At 47.0% G+C, this 18186-nt stretch overlaps 1 pseudogene across 7 annotated transcripts in view; it reads right to left on the reverse strand.

The window, feature by feature from the left end:
• Positions 1 to 10484, reverse strand: part of LOC144112815 (inactive selenide, water dikinase-like protein) — a 30040-nt pseudogene extending 19556 nt beyond the window's left edge. For 5 of the 7 annotated variants that reach the window (XR_013310479.1, XR_013310483.1, XR_013310478.1 and 2 more), the window contains exon 1: positions 10264 to 10484. The product of XR_013310479.1 is annotated as an inactive selenide, water dikinase-like protein, transcript variant X2 (transcript). Of the gene's footprint in view, positions 1 to 44; positions 186 to 10263 lie in introns of those variants that run through there. The other 2 variants (XR_013310481.1, XR_013310480.1) reach the window with 1 other exon arrangement.
• Positions 10485 to 18186: the final 7702 nt, after the last annotated feature.

The raw sequence follows: 18186 nt of genomic DNA on the forward strand, positions 1-18186 counted from the left end.
ATGCACTGAATGCAAAACAATAAAACACGCTTATCTATGGTCACCTATAAAAAAAGTGTTTAATCGCGGAATGCGGCAGCGTTCTGTGCAGAAACAGCATCCACGCAAACCATTAACATCCTCCAGGAACCGCCAAAACACTGCAATCCACGAATCACTGCCGTGGAAGTCGTCATGTTGGATTGAGGCTGGATTCGGTTGGATTCAGTTGGATGAAATTTTCAGATGCTTTGCTGACGCACGAACCTCACGCACGAACAGCAGCTCAGGAAATAATATCGGTAGTTTATGTAGTCCAACTTTTTGTCTAAAACATTGCTCTTGTTGTCTTAACGTGTTATTGCATACAGTGTTTCAGCATATCATCATCACCATATGTATGCCGTCTGCTCGATATGGTCAATATATGGGGTTTCTGCTCTTCAGTGAATTCGTGCTGTTAAAATAAGAACAGTAGTGAACGTTCTTCACTGCATGCTTATCTTCAGGTAGGTAGAGAGAACCCGCGCACACCATCGCGGCAATCTCTATCCAATGCCTCCTGAAGAACCTGCCTGAAGCGTCAGGGGTTTTTCTTATAGCCACACAAGATCAGGTAGTCTACACTGACGCCACTCAGTACCCGTGGACTCGTAGCCAAAGCATCAGGAAAACGGTATTGTTTGTCACAACAAAGGAGGGTGGCCTCATCAGCGGCGCATCCACGAGAGATGGGACGATAACTGAGGCAGAGGAGATCGCCGTAGCTATAGCGTCAGCCGAGGGTTATCGCACCAACAAATCTCTCACAATCATAACAGATTCCCAAGAAGCGTCCAGACGCTACATGGTAGGAAGAATCAACAAGCACTAAGGATTGTCTTGAAAACGCAGCGAACCAACGAAAAGATCCAACATAGGATCTACTGGGTACCAGGACACGCCAGAGTCGAAGGCAATCTGAAGGCGGACAAGCTAGCTCGCGAGCTTACTCTCCGAGCTGGTGCGTCAAACGCCTCGGACGGCGCGGAGATAACGGTAGAGCTCACGTACGCAGCTATCCTCCACCACATCAAAGGCAGAAGACGCAAATATCCCCAGCAAATATCCCTCTGCTAACACAATATGAAGCGACATGTTGGAGAAGACTCCAACAGGAGCCTTCCACAACCTTCACATTCTACATAAGATGTATCCGGAGCAGTACGCATAGGGATACATGTCCGTGGTGCGGGGCAACCCCAACGCTGTATCATATCACATGGGAATGCATACACAATGTAGCTTTCCGAGGTAACAAAGAGCCAAATGCGGAGCAGTGGGAGGACAGGCTAACCAGCAGCCAGCTCAAGGTCAAAGAGACCTAGTGAGCCACGCATGCCGGATGGCCAGGGACAGTGGTGCCTTGGACTAGGGGCGCCAACCACGCTCAGCCTGGAAGACATCGGCAATCTTCGAGCAAACAGCAAGACTCCTTTATTAGAGCAATAAAGTTTATTCACTCACTGAATCACTCTGCCAAAGCCCTACTGAACTAAAGACCTGCACACTTGGCACTGCTCCAGCGCGCACCTTCTAGTTCATACCTTTTGCCGCTAGAGAAGCGCAGCTACGGGCGGCGTGGCGCTAGATTTAACTTGTTGAGCAATATGGTGTCGCTTATTTTACTTCAAGGATGTAATAGTTTTGTCATTTGCCTACGTTTTGAGTATTCATCATTCATCCATTGCCTTAGCAAAGATGCCAGAAAGTCTCACGCCCATAGAGTTTCTATGGCGTCTTCGACTGGTCGCTTCATAGCGCTCCAGAGCGCTTTGAGAGGCGACCGCACATTCGGCTGGTCGAAACCGGCCGCTCTGACTACATTCGGTTGGTTCTTTCTGAGCGCTCGCCTCCAGCTCAGAGCGCTCTGACGCGCTCCGAGAAAAAAGTCGGAGCGACTCCGAGATGAGTTCACGTGACAGAGCCACTTCCGCCATTTCGCTAAACTGGTGCGAGGCCTCGGCGTCCCCTACGCGCAGGCAGAAGCAAGTGTAGGCTTTGGACGCGGTCACGCCGTTAATGTAGCGTCCTTGCTGCGTTGTGTTTTGCGGGTGCCGCGCTGTGTGAGGCAAACTGTCCAAGAGACGCCGGATAACTACGCTAGGAACGCGGTATGTGTTGCTGTCGCATGACAACAGCGATTTCAGCAGCAGCTCAGACGAGTACGACAGTGCTATCCACTAGGCGATGTCTGAAAAATGAGCGTCCCGCGGGACGGAGATTCGGTATAGCGATCGATACAGGCTACGCGGGGACCGCGATGCAGACTGTGTGCGACCACGTGCTGCTATACTGTTGACACCCAGCCGCCAGCAGCGATGCCGCGTCGTGGTTCCGGAAGTTACGTCCTCCTTCTGCTTCCTGCGCTTCCGCAGTAAAAACTCGCTGACCATTCGGCTTGACCAAACTCGCTAGGCTCTCAGAGCAAGAACGGCTCCCACTCTGCCAAATCCTAACCGGATCACGGGAGCGACCAGTCGAAGACACCGTTACTATTAACTAGAGGGAACGCTGGCACCCCGCATATTGGAGTTTGCCTGGAGCTTCCTCGAGACCACCTGTACCACCATGGGCGCTCTGAACATCATGGGGCGGAGAGCTACCGACTGCAGAACTACAACTTTTGGCCAAAAATAATGAAAAGACAAACGTTGTTCGATAATCAAGAATGTCCTATCATTCAATATCCTCTCTACAAATCGCAGCAAACGAGCAGAAAAGCATGTAAATGTAAATTTTGCTCAAAATAAGCGATGGCTTGTTATTGGCCAAGCATTGCAGACCTCAAAAGCCAATATTTCGTGCTTAACAGGCGCATTTTTAAAAAGATATATGTTCTGTTTCATCCTTTTTTGGGGCTTTGAGCAACAACTTTTCTTTTTTTTTACTGACAAAACATATTTTTCAGGGTCTCGGTGTGCAGCAAATGCTTAAAAAGTCTGACCTGACTTCGACATAATACTGAAAGAGGATCATCAGTTTCGATTTCGAAATCTGAAAGCGTGCTCTGCACGCCGCTCTATCATGCCGTTAAGGTTTTTGTCTGCTGCATAATCAGTAACTTTTCGATGATTTACAACAGAAAGAACATGTTCGAAACATCCATATTGCAACAAGTGCTTGAAGTGGCTAGAAATGCCGCAAAATAAGTATTTACACTGCATGATGCATGGTTGTATATTGTACTGCTGTAAATGGCAAGAAACAAATGACTACTTCGGACAAACAAAAAGGGAAAATAATTCATGAGATAGAATAAGGACAGGAGGAAGTCCGGAATGATCTGAGCTCTCAACTGTAGCCAGGTGACCCGTGGGAAAGGAGGACTGCATAGCGCTCAGTGGATGGAAGCCGGAGAAAACGCGGTAACCTGCCTGGGGAGTCGTTGGCCCGCAGGGGGCACATCCCTCATATTTAATGTACTTAAAAGTTTGCGAAGCGCGCGTTTGTTACAATCTTGCTGCGGAGCATTGCGAGGGATATTTCGACCGGGTGAAGCAGATTTTGGAAGGCCCAGCCTGCGATGTTTCTGGTCATTTTTTCCGACGAGCTTTCGCCGAACGGTACCTCCTTGAATAACGTTGACATATTTCAAAATAACCCATGCCCCTCTTCTCGATTCTTTCCGCAAGAAACACAGTTCACTAGATTCCTGTGTGATGCACACGCGCACAGTGACTTTGGGAGCAACACAGCGGGCCTGACTGACCGGATTTCTCCAAACGACAAGCACGTGCGTTGATGAAATGACAACCGGAACAATGGGCCCAGAGTATCAGACATGGCGAGCGACTTGTGAATATTAAAAAAACTGCGCTTGAAGGCACAGACACGTGCGCACTTACAAGAAAAAATGGCATGCGTCGGTGCGATGAAGGCGGCGGAAATCGTTTCTTACTGCAGTTTCAAGAATTTTCGGAAAAGAGGTTTCTTGTACATCTTCGCAACTGCGTTGTTGTCTGAAGGATAGCAGCCACAAGGAAGCACTACTGCATATTATCTGCAAGAAGTTAATTAAACCGTTGCTATATGTGAAATGCATGCATGGTTTGTTAGCAACGGTTTAATTAACTTCTTGCATAATATGCAGTAGTGCTTCTCTGTGGCCGCTATCCCTATTCTCACCCGTCAGGATAGGCACACTCGCGATTTTGTTCACAATAGTTGTAGAGCAAGCATGTGTCCAGTGGCCTTTGAAGATGCGTCCGGTCTTTGAGCATGATATCGACGAACTTCTTGACATGACGTCGGGTAAAAGAGTCCACACCTGTCTTGGTGGGCAGTCAAACTGTCTACAGTAGCATTTCCTTGGCTGGAAATGCAAGCTACAAACCGCAGAATAATTTGACGTTGTGCTTGGCTGCCAGTTCTTTCTTCGAATTGCCTTGAGCCGTATTTCCCGGGGTTGTAAGTCAGCAGGAATTTCATGGAACGAAACGCAGGGCTTCTTAATTGTTTCGCTGACTGGACATGAAAAACGGAATGCAACAGCAATGCATTTTCGCTCGCTACTCCCTCCAGCAACTGCTGTCATCGACGCGTCACTTGTCATACGGTAACACTAAACACACCACACAAGTAATTTAAGAAACAGCGCACCAGAAGGCATACTTTTTGCTGCAACGGCAGTCAAAAGAAAATTCTGTGCTGCCTGCGTGTCGTCTGCTAGGGGGTCATCTGAAAGCGCCGCCATACGGCAGACGCGCGCTCTACGGCGCGCAGAAAACCACTGATCTCCACTAGGGGGCTGGATGCCGCATCGGGTGCCCGAAAGTGAAGCCACCAGAAGTTGGGCAGCATGTCCCGGAAGTCAGCCTTTGGCAGTGCATGAAATCGAACCTCAGCACGGTTTTTCTGTTTTAGTTTTCGTTTTCCACTTAGCACCTTGTCTTTTCGACGTTCTCGTCTTTTTTCATGACAATGCCTACCTGTTGCGCCGGCAACTGCATGAGGAGGGCAGCAAAGTCCTCGGGAAAGACGTATCAAAAATAAGGATCCATTGACGACACTAGCAGACGACAGAACGTTGCTACACACAGTACGTACGGAGCCTCGTGTGGTCAGCTTTGTGTTGTGCTTGCGTCGCCAACTCTCCTCTTTGATGCGATGCACGTTGTCGCGCTCTAAGCCCAAGTTATACCATCAATGGGGTATAAATTTAAGAAGGAATAGGTGGAAACCTTCATTAGGCAGCCGACTTTGCAGTGACCATTTTACCGAATTATGTTTAGACTGAACCGGATTGGGGGCGAAACCACAATCTGGTGGGGTGCCGTCGGTGTTCAGCTGCTACACATTAGCGCGTCCAAAAGGTATATGGTACTATTTTTCGACGGAGATAGTGCATCAAGTACTGTTTCGTACTGTAGCAAATTATGCCTGAATGGGATGTTATTCGTGATGCTTGGTGCAGTTGACTTCCAACAGCGCTTGTCACATGCGCTGCAGCATTCATCTTTCTCGTCAGTCGTTTCTCTGGCACTGTGTAGATGAAACATGGCTGTGCTATTGAGTTAGATTAAAAGCACGTCTGGAAGGTAAATGACACCCTAAAGCGATAAACATCAGCTGCCGTCGATGAGAAGAGACATCGTCCGCCACCAACCCGAAACTGAGACAGCGGCAGTTCGAGTGTCAGGATTTCCGCGCCATTGCCTTTTCTTTGCTACACGAAAATTTGTTTTTAAGATGGCCTAGAATGATCGTCATTCCGCTACTTACCGTAATTACGCTCGTAAGACAAGAACCAGATCATAAAATAGTGTTTAATGCACACACCGCTTTGCCGCGGCATGGTGAGACCTGCGCGCCTGTTTTGTTCGGTTTCTCTGAAATTACAGGGTTCCCCAAGCAATGCATACATTTCTCTTGTTGAGCTTGCTTATTCCTTTAATATAACAGTAGACGGTACACGAAAGCAAAGAGAAAAACTGAGAACGGAAGGGCGAAAGACACGACTTTTTGCATTGAAATACACAGCAAACACCGAACTTCCGGGACATGCCTCCGAACTTCCGGTGGCCTCCCTTGCGCCCACTTCGGAAAGCGTGAATGCGGCATTCAGCCACCTAGTAGAGATCACTGAGAAAAACCCCTGATACTTCAGGCATGTTCTTCAGGAGGCATTGCTCACGCATCCATGCGCGCAAACAGAATATTCACCGCTAGGATTTGAAGAAATGTCATATTCGCAACGTTCATTACAAGGTTTCCAAATAATAAGAGAGGACTAATGCAGAGAGAGGCAGTGAGAGGAGAGAAATCATTTGTGAAAAGCAGACGATGATGATGATTATGACAAACAAACAGGTCACCCAAGCGCCCTCAACGGCCAAAAAGTTAACGAAAGTTGGCCCACGCAATCCCATAGGACCCCGCCAAGTGTGCAGGTCTCTAGTTCAGTAGGTCTAGTAGGTCTTGTTTGTCATGATCATCATCGTCTGCTTTTCAGGAATTATTTCTCTCCTCTCACTGTCTCACTATGCATTAGTCCTGTCTTATTATTTGGAAACCTAGTAATGAACGATGTAAATATAACATTTCTTCAAATCCTTGCGGTGAGTATTGTTTGCGCGCTTGCATGCGTGAGACTTTCTGGCATCTTTTCTAAGGCAACGGATGAATGATGAATACTCAAAACATAGGCAAATGACAAAACTATTACATTCTTGAAGTAAAATAACCAACACCTTCTTGCTCAACAGGTTAATTCTAGCGCCACGCCGCCCGTAGCTGCGCCTCCCTAGCGGGAAAAGGTATGAACTAGAAGGTGCGCGCTGGAGCAGTGCCAAGTGTGCAGGTGTCTAGTTCGGTAGGTCTTTGGCAGAAAAACCCCTGATGCTTCAGGCATGTTCTTCAGGAGGCAGGGGATGGTGGACGTCAACACCGTGTCCATTTCCGTTGTATTCAGTGGTAGAGATTATGAAAGCGGCCTGGGCGGAGGTGATGACCACTGGCGAGCGGAACTGCTTCCGCAAGGCCGGCTTCGTCGACACATTGTCTGATGCCGAGACTGATTCTCCGGAAGATGACCAACCCGGCGGCGATTTGTGGCAGCGCGTCATCGACTCCGACATGGGTGGTCATGACGTTGTTTGGAATGATTTTATTTCTGTCGATGGAGGCGCCGAGACCGCTGAACCGTGCATGGATGAGGGCATCGTTTCTGAAGTGCGGGACAAGAGTGACGCGGTGGAATCGGATGAGGATGAAACTTCGGAGCCAGAATCCATAAGTGCGCCTGTAGCAATGAGCTACATAGAGAGCCTCAGACAACTTGTCTATGCCAAGGGCCTCGGCGATAGCACGCTTCTGCTTTAAATAAACTGGAAACCTCCCTCATTGGACCTGCGCTGCAGAAACAGGCGTCCATCACGGACTTTTTTGCAAAGAACAAATTTATGTTTTGACAAGCAACTGTCTTTAAAGCTGTGATCAACTTACCACAAACTTTGGGATATAACGAACGGACGCCACGTGACCCTCATGTTCGTTATGAGCGGGCTCGACTGCAGTTAAAAAGTTTGTTATTGGATGATTCCACGAGAGATCAAACTGTCTAACGATATATTTTTATTTTTTTACTGTTTTATATATTATGCACACATTGTTCAGTATCCCAAAAGTGAATTTCGTTTTACGAAAATGCTATTATTTCAGGAGAAAAAGTATAACAAAATAAACGACGTTGTGGCAAAGGCAGCGTTTTCAAGCACAGCTCAATTTCGCAATGTTGCAATGACGTAAGCATCTAGATAAGAAAACCATGATGTATTTTTCGTGCTAAATGTACAGGTGAGAAAGATTATGTTGGGCTTGTTTCCGACATTTTGAGAAAGTTGTCACTTACTGGAAAAAATTTTGAAAACTACAAGTCTCAAGCGAGGCTATCTTCAAGAATTTTTTCTGCGCAGATATAAAGTACATCTTCAAATTTGCAGATTAAATAAGCATCGAGGTGCTACAAAAGTGCACCGACTTTCATTTTTATATAATACAGGGAAGTGCAAGAAGTATTGCCCTAAATCTGGCATTTTTGACTATGTAGTGTTTTTACAAATGAAAGGAAAAAAAAACAATCTCCAATTTTTTTGAAAACTCCTGAAACAAGCATCTAGAAGGAGGAGAAAAAGAATACGAAAGAACATATTGCATTATTTTGTTTCTAACAACGATATCCATGCTCAAACTTGTAGCCTTTCGAGCATCCGCAGGAGTGCCTTATTGAGGGTGCAGAAGCAGCAAACACGCCTCCCGCTGCTCTAAATTTCCCCCAAATCCAAAGACTGAAACATTTTTCATCTAGAGAGAACATACCTAATTACTTTTTGTGGAAAAACACCGATAAATCAGGATTCGGTAGCACTGCTATCGTCGAGTGCGGGTAAGAACTTGGAGTTAGGCGCTCCTGCCAATGCTCAAAAAGCTACAAGTTTTAGCTTGGATGTCATTGTTAGAAACAAAATAACGCAACATGTTCTTTAGTATTCTTTTTCGCCTCCTTCGAGAGACTGGTTTCAGCAGTTATGAGAAAAATTAGAGATTTTTCTAAAGCACTATTTTATTCAAAAACGGCAGATTTAGAGCAATACTTCTTGCACTTTCCTGTATTATATGAAAATGAAAGTCAGTACACTTTTCTAGCACCTGATGCTTATCCACTGTGCAAATTTGAAGATCTTATTTATATTTTCAGACAAAAAAATCTTGAAAATTGCCTCATTTGAGACTTGTCTTTTCAATATTTTTTTTCTATTAAGAGACAACTTCTTCACAACGGCGGAAATAAGCCTGACATACTCTTCCTTACCTGTACTCTTAGCAGGCAAAATATATCCATCATGGCATTCATATTCTTTATTCCTAATCAAGCAAATTCACGAAATTGAGCTCTACGTAAAAACGTTGCCTCTGCCATGACATCATTTGGTTTTTTCTCTTGAAATATTTGCATTTTCATGAAACTAAATTCACTCTTGGCCTGCTGAATAATATGTGCACAATGCATAACATAATCAAGAATATTTAAAAATTGAAATATTTAGGCAATTTAATTTGTCGTGGAATCACTGTATTAAAAATTAGTTATCCAGCTATCTACTCAAGACGATTCACCAGTTTTCTGGTTCCCGCCAACACTGGTAATACTGTGTTGAAAAAGCCGTATTTTTACATAAAAAAACCTATTTTTTTTAGAATTGTAAGTCTTCCTTGAAACACCTTGGATGGGTATAAGCGCTGCTGGCATTCGTCGAAGGCAAACATGCCTTCACGTTCGTCGAGTATGTGACTACGCTGAGTTTCATCTGCTGGAGGAGAACGCGGGCGTTGTACGGCGCAGCGTTTATGACTACACGTCAGCCGAGAAGGCAACAAGCGGCTGCAACTTCTCACCTTGCTCACCTTCTCCCGGCAACACTTGTAACCGCTTTTGCAATTTCGAACAAAACACCTGCGTCCCATATCTTAGTCTAGCCAATTCCGAAGGAGGCCGCACTGCGCGTAGCAGCGCTGTTAGTAGTACGGCCCCCGAGCAGACACCGACAAGAACTGTTCTCTTTGACTTAAGGGCGCACAAATACAACCTCACGGCGTGCCCGCTGAATCAAACACCCGTGCCGTCTGCTTGTCGTCTGCTTAGCGCGCGCCGCCGGAGAGCGCGCCGGAACTGCCTGCTCGGGAGCTGCATGTTTTTTTTTTTTTCTCGCTGCGGCTTCTACGACGCGCCGCATGACACCGCCACTACAAATGCGACCTTATCTGGTCGCCCGCGCTCGCTCGCGCTGACGGGAGTTTCACCTCCTAAATGGTCCTCCGTGGTTAAGGCGCATTTATTTCCCCCTCACCCCTTCATAGCACCAACCACCACCGCCATTTTTAGTCAGACGTGATCAGCGCGCGGGCGCGTGTCGCTTACAGTCAGTCGTGCTACGCAGGTTTCGCTGCGCCGGCCGAAGCACCCCACCCCACGCCGCGCGCCGCTTCGGAGCATGCACAGAACGACCGCCGCCTCGCGCGCCGACCGTCGAAACACGGGCAGTTTGAATCCCGTTCGCGCCTTTTTCTGCATCGCCTCATCCGTTTCGTTCCATTCACGGCATTGCAGCTACTATATGAAACATGGCTACGGTGTTATCCGCGCGACAGAAACTTGCTCTCGTGTTACTAGTCCACCGCTTGCGGAGAAAGCGCAGGCGCTCGATGTAAGCGCGAAAGATCGCTCTCTGCACGGGAACAACTCACCGTGGAGAGACCGGTGGTTCGCCCTCTGTTGCCAAGCGTCCTCTTTGCACTTGTGGTCTCTGAAATCCAGCCGTTTGGTGTCGTATACACAAGGGTGTTGTTTGATGGCTTCGATAAACCGTTCCACAACGATATCCGGCACAATTTCAATATTTGGGCAGCTCGCGCTACTCACGCCGCTCGCACTGGCATCCGCCATTTTTCTCCGCGCGATGCATTGTGGGTCTACGCGGTCGACGGCGACGGCGCGCAATTGGAGCAGGAGCAAAATATGCGCCGGGCCCGTCGGGGAACGCTGGCAGCCGCCGATTACGTTGGCTGCTGCAGTGCGTCGAACTACAGACGGAGCTGTTTCACAAACGCAACGCAGCGTGCGTGCGCTTGCTTGCTTGCTTGCGTTACGTCGGACTATATTCGCGCCTTTTAATCGGGAAGACGACTTTGGAGAAGCCGGTCCAGAAATCTGCTTGCCGCTCATCATAATCGGCCTGCATCGCAATAAAACACCGCCCCTTGCACTTTTCGCGGTTAAATAGATGGATAACTTGCCGAAAACACGAAAAATTCGAGCGTGGCCAGCGGCGAGTTCACCATGGCGGGTCAACGCAACCACGGTGTTTCCCCCGCGATTTTCTCGAGCCGGTCATGCTTGATTCAGAATCAGAATCAGAACGTTTATTCACGCAGAACTTGATACACAAAATGCTGTGTAGTCATCTGGATCCTTAGCCGCTATGGCTAGTGATGGATCCATTACAAACATTGTCAGAGTTAAACAATCACTATATGGAGCATTGCTATGAGCAACAACACGTGTTTAGCTTGGTGCATCAGATTGCTTGTTAAGGTAGTGGCGTTTTAGTTTAGAAACAAAGCTGGACGTGTATTTCATGTAACACGGCACGGTATTCCATATTTTAGCCCCGATAAAAGAAATTGAGCGCCGCCCGTATATGTTGTGAGCTATGGGTAAATTAAAATTATTGTGCTGTGCCTGCCTAGTGTCACGTTTGGGAGAGATGAATATGGAAGAAGGATGTGGAGAGTTCGTGCTAATTATCTGGCGGACTAAAATAGCCGTTTTGTACTCACGTACATTGGTGAAGGGCATTATGTTTAATTCATCAAAAAGAGGTTTGGATGGTATTGCTCTCGGTGCATATGATATTATTCTGACAGCCCTTTTCTGGAGAGTGCTAACTTTTGCTAAGTAAGATGCGAAGGTGAAACCCCAGGATTCAATGCAGTATATTAAATGGTTATGGAAAACGCTGAAATATATCATTCGTAGTGTGTTCTTGTCAAAATGTTTTTGTGCTTTAATTAGTGCATAGCACCCAGAGGTTAACTTTTTGCATAAGTTTTCTATATGAGGTGCCCAGTGTAGATTCTCATCAAGAGTTACTCCTAAATATTTGTAGCTTTGAACCGTTCAATTGGTAATCCATCGAGATGCAGACTACATTCTACGGGGGTAGATTTACGACGGGAGGTGAAAGCAATGAACTCTGTTTTTTTAACATTTAGCGCTAGTTTGTTAGTGCTAAACCAATTTGCTGCTTTTTGGAGGCTATCATTTGCAAGTGATTCAGCCTTTTCTGCCGACTGATGAGGTATTAGTAGAGCTGTGTCATCTGCGTACATGACTGCTTGTCCATGCTCAATGAAACGAGGAAAATCATTTATAAAGAGGGAAAAAAGCAGGGGGCCAAGTACTGACCCTTGCGGAACTCCTGTCCTAACTTCCCCCATTGAAGATCGCACCATCCGACTAGTCAAACGGTCTAAATGCGTGGTAGGGTCATTGAATTTTGTTCCTAGACATCTGTCAACGGCGCGGACGCGACGCTGCGCGAACACTGACACTCGAACCGTAGAATTAGAACAGTGTCGTTGACAACTGTGCGCCGAAAAACTCTCGCCGAAAAACTCAATTGCAAACTTCACAGCTGTACATATCGGGGAAAAAAAAGCTGCCCAGTAATCATGCGAAGCCTCCATTGCAAAACCGTTCAGCCGCCGCAGTGGCTGAGTGGTTATGACGCTCGACTGCTGGCCCGAAAGACGAGGGTTTGATCTCGGTCGCGGCGGTCGAATTTCCATGGAGGCGAAATTCTAGAGGCCCGTGTGCTGTGCGATGTCAGTGCACGTTAAAGAGCCCCAGGTGGTCGAAATCCCCGAAGCCCTTCACTACGGCGTCTCTCATAGCCTGAGTCGTTTTAGGACGTTAAACCTCCCTAAACCAAACCAAAACCGTTCAGTTTTCACGATCGCCCTGCGTACCTACAATGAGCGGCTAATCATTTCTAGAGCACAACAAACACAACCTCAGACTTGAGACACGGCATTTCCGTGCCCCCCCCCCCCATGAAAGCGGCCACTGCCTTAGAAATACCCCCAAATACCCCCTAAAAGCGGCCACTACCTTCGCGATTCGAAATACTCTGAAGGTTGAATGCATGGGCGCGGCGACCGCGGCGTCGTGCAATGCTTGGTCAGATTAGAGCAGGGGTTGCACGCGCCCGGTAAGAACTTGAAACAGCCAAAGCTCACTACCTTTTTTTGCACCTGAATAAAGTTTTGATTCACAGGATACATTGTATTTTTGACCTCCTCGCCGTTGTGGCGCAATTGCAGCTCGACTGCTTTAGATTTTGTCGGGTGGTCGTTTATGTCGAATTACCGTTTATAACGAATTTTTTCGCCGTCCCACTGCCTTCGTTATAACGAGAGATTTCTGTATGTAGAAACCGTCGATAAGGGGATGATATGAAGCTTAAAGACTTTCTATGTACTTGAGTCTATTGGATAATGGTGGCCAGTTGTCGGAAGACAGGTTGTTACTACAAAGTATAAACACATTTAAAAGACTGTCTATTCAATGTCGATAGGTTGTATTAACATTTGTCATCATTTAAAGCGCTCAATTTCAACACAGACGGCTCAGATAACAAGTTCTATATATTTATTTGAAAGTAAGAATTGTACAGAACTGTAGTGGGTTGTGAACTCCACAGCGTGTAGAGTTCAGAACTGTTCAGATTATTCTGGCGGACGTCTTCCCTCACCATTCAGTGCATTTCTGCGACCATTTATTTTGCGTGTGTACAGCTTTGCCCTATAGGCATTGCGAGAAAGGAACAATCGATGCCCGCCGCTGGAACGCGTCGATCATATTTTTAAGTAGTGTCGAGAAGGCGTCCTGATACACAGCGCCGTCATCTGAAAACGCGAAAATGAAGGAGCAGCGTGAAAAACCGGTCAAATGAGAAAAGTCTTTAACGATTAAGTGGCTAGACAATAAAAAATATACACTTACTGCAATACGCGAGCTAGTGGACCCACACTGAAAAACTAAGTTTGCAAATGTGGTACAAGAAATCAGCATTCGCGACATTCAGCCTTAGCTCATCTTAGTAACAATCATATACTTTTCTTGAAGGAGAGAGAGAGGCTTAAATGAGGTGGTTGCACTTGCAGCAGCGGAAATTGATTTGGCGATTGCAGTGCAGTCGATTTCACGTTACAGAGGCAATATGAGCGTTTCCACTGCTGCAAAAAACAAGCTCGGACCATCAGCAGCATTTTTCGCAGTCGTTTACGTCCCCACTGGTGCTGCTGCTGCACACATTATGGTCCCCTAGTAAAGCTCCTATGCACTCTGGGCTGATGCCTTCGCTGTGGTTACAGGGCAATAACTGTAACCCTGTCATCTGGCGCAACACGCGTCCTGAGTCGACCGGACCCTAAACAGCTTGTTTGTTGCTAGTGCTCAAAATCCGGCGGATGAAATGCAGGAATTCTCGAGCACAATGTTTCAGTATATTTCCTTGAATAGATAAATTGGAGCAAGTGCCGAATACCGCCAGATAGCGACAAATCAGAAAGCAACGGGCTATTCACCAGAAACGTGTGTTTAAGGCATCTAAACACACCGCATGCAAAGTCGAATAAAATGTAAACAACATTTTGTAAATCAAGCCTTGCCTTATTCTTTCGGCAATAATCATCATCAGCAGCATCATCATCATCGCCGTCACCGTGTGTGCGTGTGTGTGTGCTTGATTTCACCATTCACCCCTTCTTTTTCTCTTTCCCTCTTTTTTTCACCATCCTCTTCCCTAATCTATTCTTTCACCCTCACCTGGAGTAGCATGCCAGGGCGACAACCAGGCAGGCGTCGTGTTCCATTAAAGTCCCTCCTCTTCCCTCTTCCGATCCCGAGGTTGCCTCCAGGCACTTGGCTACACACCAAAGAGAGAATGAGAGTCCGTCAGAAGGCGAAGAGAGCAGCGGAGACGCCCGAACAGAGAGAGGAACGGTTTGGCAAGCGGAGATGCCAGACTGCCGAGCGTAACAGACGGCGCATAGCCGCCGAGATGAAGCCCAATGTCTCTCATTGCTAAACATACAGTGACCACAACAAGCTCAGCCAGGGAAACGTACCTCTCGCGGCGTATATCCTGGCGTAGCCGAACTATGCCACTGCCAATTCTTTGCTTTTCCTCCCTCACCCTCACTTTTGAATCCATGGCTTTCCCTCGGCCTCGCACTCACATCGTCGGCCCTCCCTCACCCTCACCCTTACTGACTGTCGTTTTAAAACTCGAGTTATTTTTTGTAATTGCCAACTTCTGGCGATATTACTTCAAGGCACTATTGGACAAGAGGCTAGACGCTTATATTTTTGTATGTGTGCGTGCACGCGTGTGTGTGTTGTTTGAGCTGATATGTTAGACAAATCCGTGAACTACGAGCTGAGCCCCAAATATCACTCTGCCTTTACTTCCGGCACGTACTGCATGCATACATGTGCCCTGCGCTTATAACATTTCATTGTATCTGTATGAACTGCTGAAATGAGTGAGTGCGTTGTTACGTCTGATTACAAAAACTAATGTGCGCCAAGAATACTCAGAAAACAATGCAGTAGCATTTACGACGACAATTACATTAAGTGCTGGGCAAAGAATAAACACAGAACAAATTTGTAGGTCGCCTAATTACCCTCATTCGATCACATTTAGATAGCATTGGATTGGAATGCAAAACATTTATTCCGTCAGCAGGCAAAATGTAGATGATCCGTGCTATAGGTGGCTATCAGTCAATGGTTAACGGCGAACTGAGTAGTACATTCAGTGGACCAGGTTTGAACGCCCAGGTCTGAGCTGACCAACACGGGCTCCCATTGCTCGAGAGGAGGAACTTGTATTAGAGGTTCCGGTGGCGGCTCCTCATTACATTTCCGCAATATGTGATCGTAAGTGGCTATTTCACCACATAGTGTACATTACGGGTCGTAATCACCAGGATAGAATTTTTATAGTAGGTAAGGAGTCACGAATGATCACGTCTGGAGTCGCCTTCAGGTGGTCTCCTGCACCTTATCTAAGGTTTTGTCTGGAGGAAGGGAGATCCCCCTTTTTAGTTTAAAACGATTAGTAATGTCGTGATGCGATTCTAGGTCGTCGTCCGAGAAACTCTCCGTAACTAACGCGTCCCCTGCTCGGCTGACGAATACTCGAGCTTTGATGCGTGCCGCTTCGTTACCAGGATTCCCCGAGTGATTTCGTTTTAGTGGGGTCTTCTGAATTTCACTGCTTCTAATGTCCCCCCGCCATTTCGTGCGGTATATATATGCTGCATGCTCATCTGATGACGCTTCCACGCGCACGGATGGAAGAATATGTCGACCGCGTTTTCAAACTTTAGCGTGAGAGACTGGCAGTTTAACTCACGTGAACGCGGGTACATGACGAAGACAATGACATTGAATGCACAGCTCGAGAGCTTGGCAGTTCACTGTTCACTCACTCACTGTTCAGGCTCACTGTTCATCTAAGGGAAGTGTATGAGCCGATCGACTTTAAACCGGAGTTACAGTGGCTGGAATTCCAGCCACTGTACCGGAGTGGCACTCCGTCTTGGTGATGTGCTCAGCCTTACCTCCCCGTCTAGTGCTCTGTTGCCTTTTGCAATGTGTTTCGCGGTGTTTCCTAAAGGTTTTGTAAATAATTTAGGTGATGTAAATAGAATATATTTTCAATGTAATAATACCATGCTTCAAAAAATGTTGTGGTGACTGCGTAGTGGTATGTAGCAGTGACCAGCGGAACTTATCTGTTCGCGCCACCGCTGGTTCGAATCCCGCGCCCCCAGCTATGAAGTTTTTTTATTTCTTGAGTGTCCCCTCAGTGTCATTCCGGCTTTCCGCTGCAGTGAGGCTCTTATGGTGTCGCTTAAAATACAACATTATTCAGGCCACTTTAAAATTAAACGGGTCGCTAAAATGCAGCATTTGGGCGCAATAGTGGTGATCACTAACTCCCCGAGTCTCGAGTGAACGATTCCTGTGGTTGCCATTTTAGTGCCCTAGCGCTGCATCTCCGCCGAAGAGTGGTTGACTGTCTTTCCTAAGCCTGCTTCTGGCACGGGGGCCGCCTTGATCACTGACGTGACGTCATCACAAGCTGCCCACCGGATTGCGAGAAAAGTACCCACTGTGGCAGTTCAATTAATGATTAGTCGCCAGGGATTCCTCAGGGACAACAGCCTCGGTTTCACAAGCCCCATGGTTGGCAGCACCCGCCATCGCAGCGCAGTGAGGCGTAGTTTAATTGCTGCACCTCTGCGCCAGGAGCGGAATCAGGACTCCCAGGGATCTGTGAATGTAGAGAATGACCAATTCTACCACAGTACAAGCCTAAAATTCAGTATGCAATATCACGCAATCTTACATCATATGTTATATCAAAGTAAGCCAGTTCAGGTCAAGCAGCAGCATAGAATATCAAGATAAACCATGCAAAAACAGGACGAATGGTGCTAGGACATGATAATTCGTGGTTAACCTCAACCTAAACCACCCGTTACTTTTTTTCTTGCACGTCTACATATTACCAGAACACTGAGTGTCGATTCCTTGCCATGCCTGCAAGAAATTTGAATTCATAAAATCAGGCGTGCGATTACGTGATCACACGCATCACTAGGGATAGAAATAAACCAAGAGATGTTCCTGTTATTTGGAGAGCGGTACAACTCTTTATTTTCTAGCACCTCGTACCCTAGGCGGAGCGGGTGATGATTGAGTCCAAGGTGGTTGAGCTGCTGCTTTACTTACATGGTAAGACTGCAGTGGTTCCCTTTGCCGACCAGACATTGCGGCACCGCTTTCCCATACCTCAATTTCTGCGAAAATAGAAAATAGAAAGAAGATACGACTGCACTGAGCTACTCACAGTGTGTATGAAAAAAATTCCACACCAACACCGCCAAAAGGCTTTGATTTGACAATGGAATTTCGTAGAAGCATTTTTTTTGTGCGCTGCAGCTCTGAAAACTCACTGAGTTGAAATCGGAATTCGTTCCAGGAAACAAGGCTTATAGCTTGGGAATTGAACCGCCTTACTAGGCATATATTCTGCATGTTGTACTCTACACTACGATCATCTGACAGACTCGGGGCTGATAATGAAAATGTTGACTGTGGTACCACGGTTCCCGTTGGACCGGCGGCCACCCGCACGGCCCGGCCAGTGCCCCCTTGTTAGCGCACTATACAGAGTGTTTCACCTAAAACTTTACGCAATTTTTAGAAAATAGGCTCTTTGAGTAAGAAGAGCGCTTTTTTCGGCATAGCATTTCCAACGGTGTAGTCGCGGCGACGGAGAAGGCTTGCGGCTCCGCACCTTTCGTGCTCGCCTCGTGTACTGTACCTCCAAACTGTAGAAACTACGTCTTTCCCGGGAGCCTTCATCCTAAGAACTAGCGCTTTAAAACAGGAATTCATAACGGACTGCCCAGACAAAAAACGTTAGCCCGCAGTACGGTTCGGATCCGAACACCACCCTCGCCTTCAGACCATGCCCTCCCTCACCCTCGTCCTCGCGTATTTTCCTCCGCCCGTCCTCCCTCACC

The sequence above is a fragment of the Amblyomma americanum genome, chromosome 1 (assembly GCF_052857255.1).
Source record: "Amblyomma americanum isolate KBUSLIRL-KWMA chromosome 1, ASM5285725v1, whole genome shotgun sequence".
Lineage (NCBI taxonomy): Eukaryota > Metazoa > Arthropoda > Arachnida > Ixodida > Ixodidae > Amblyomma > Amblyomma americanum.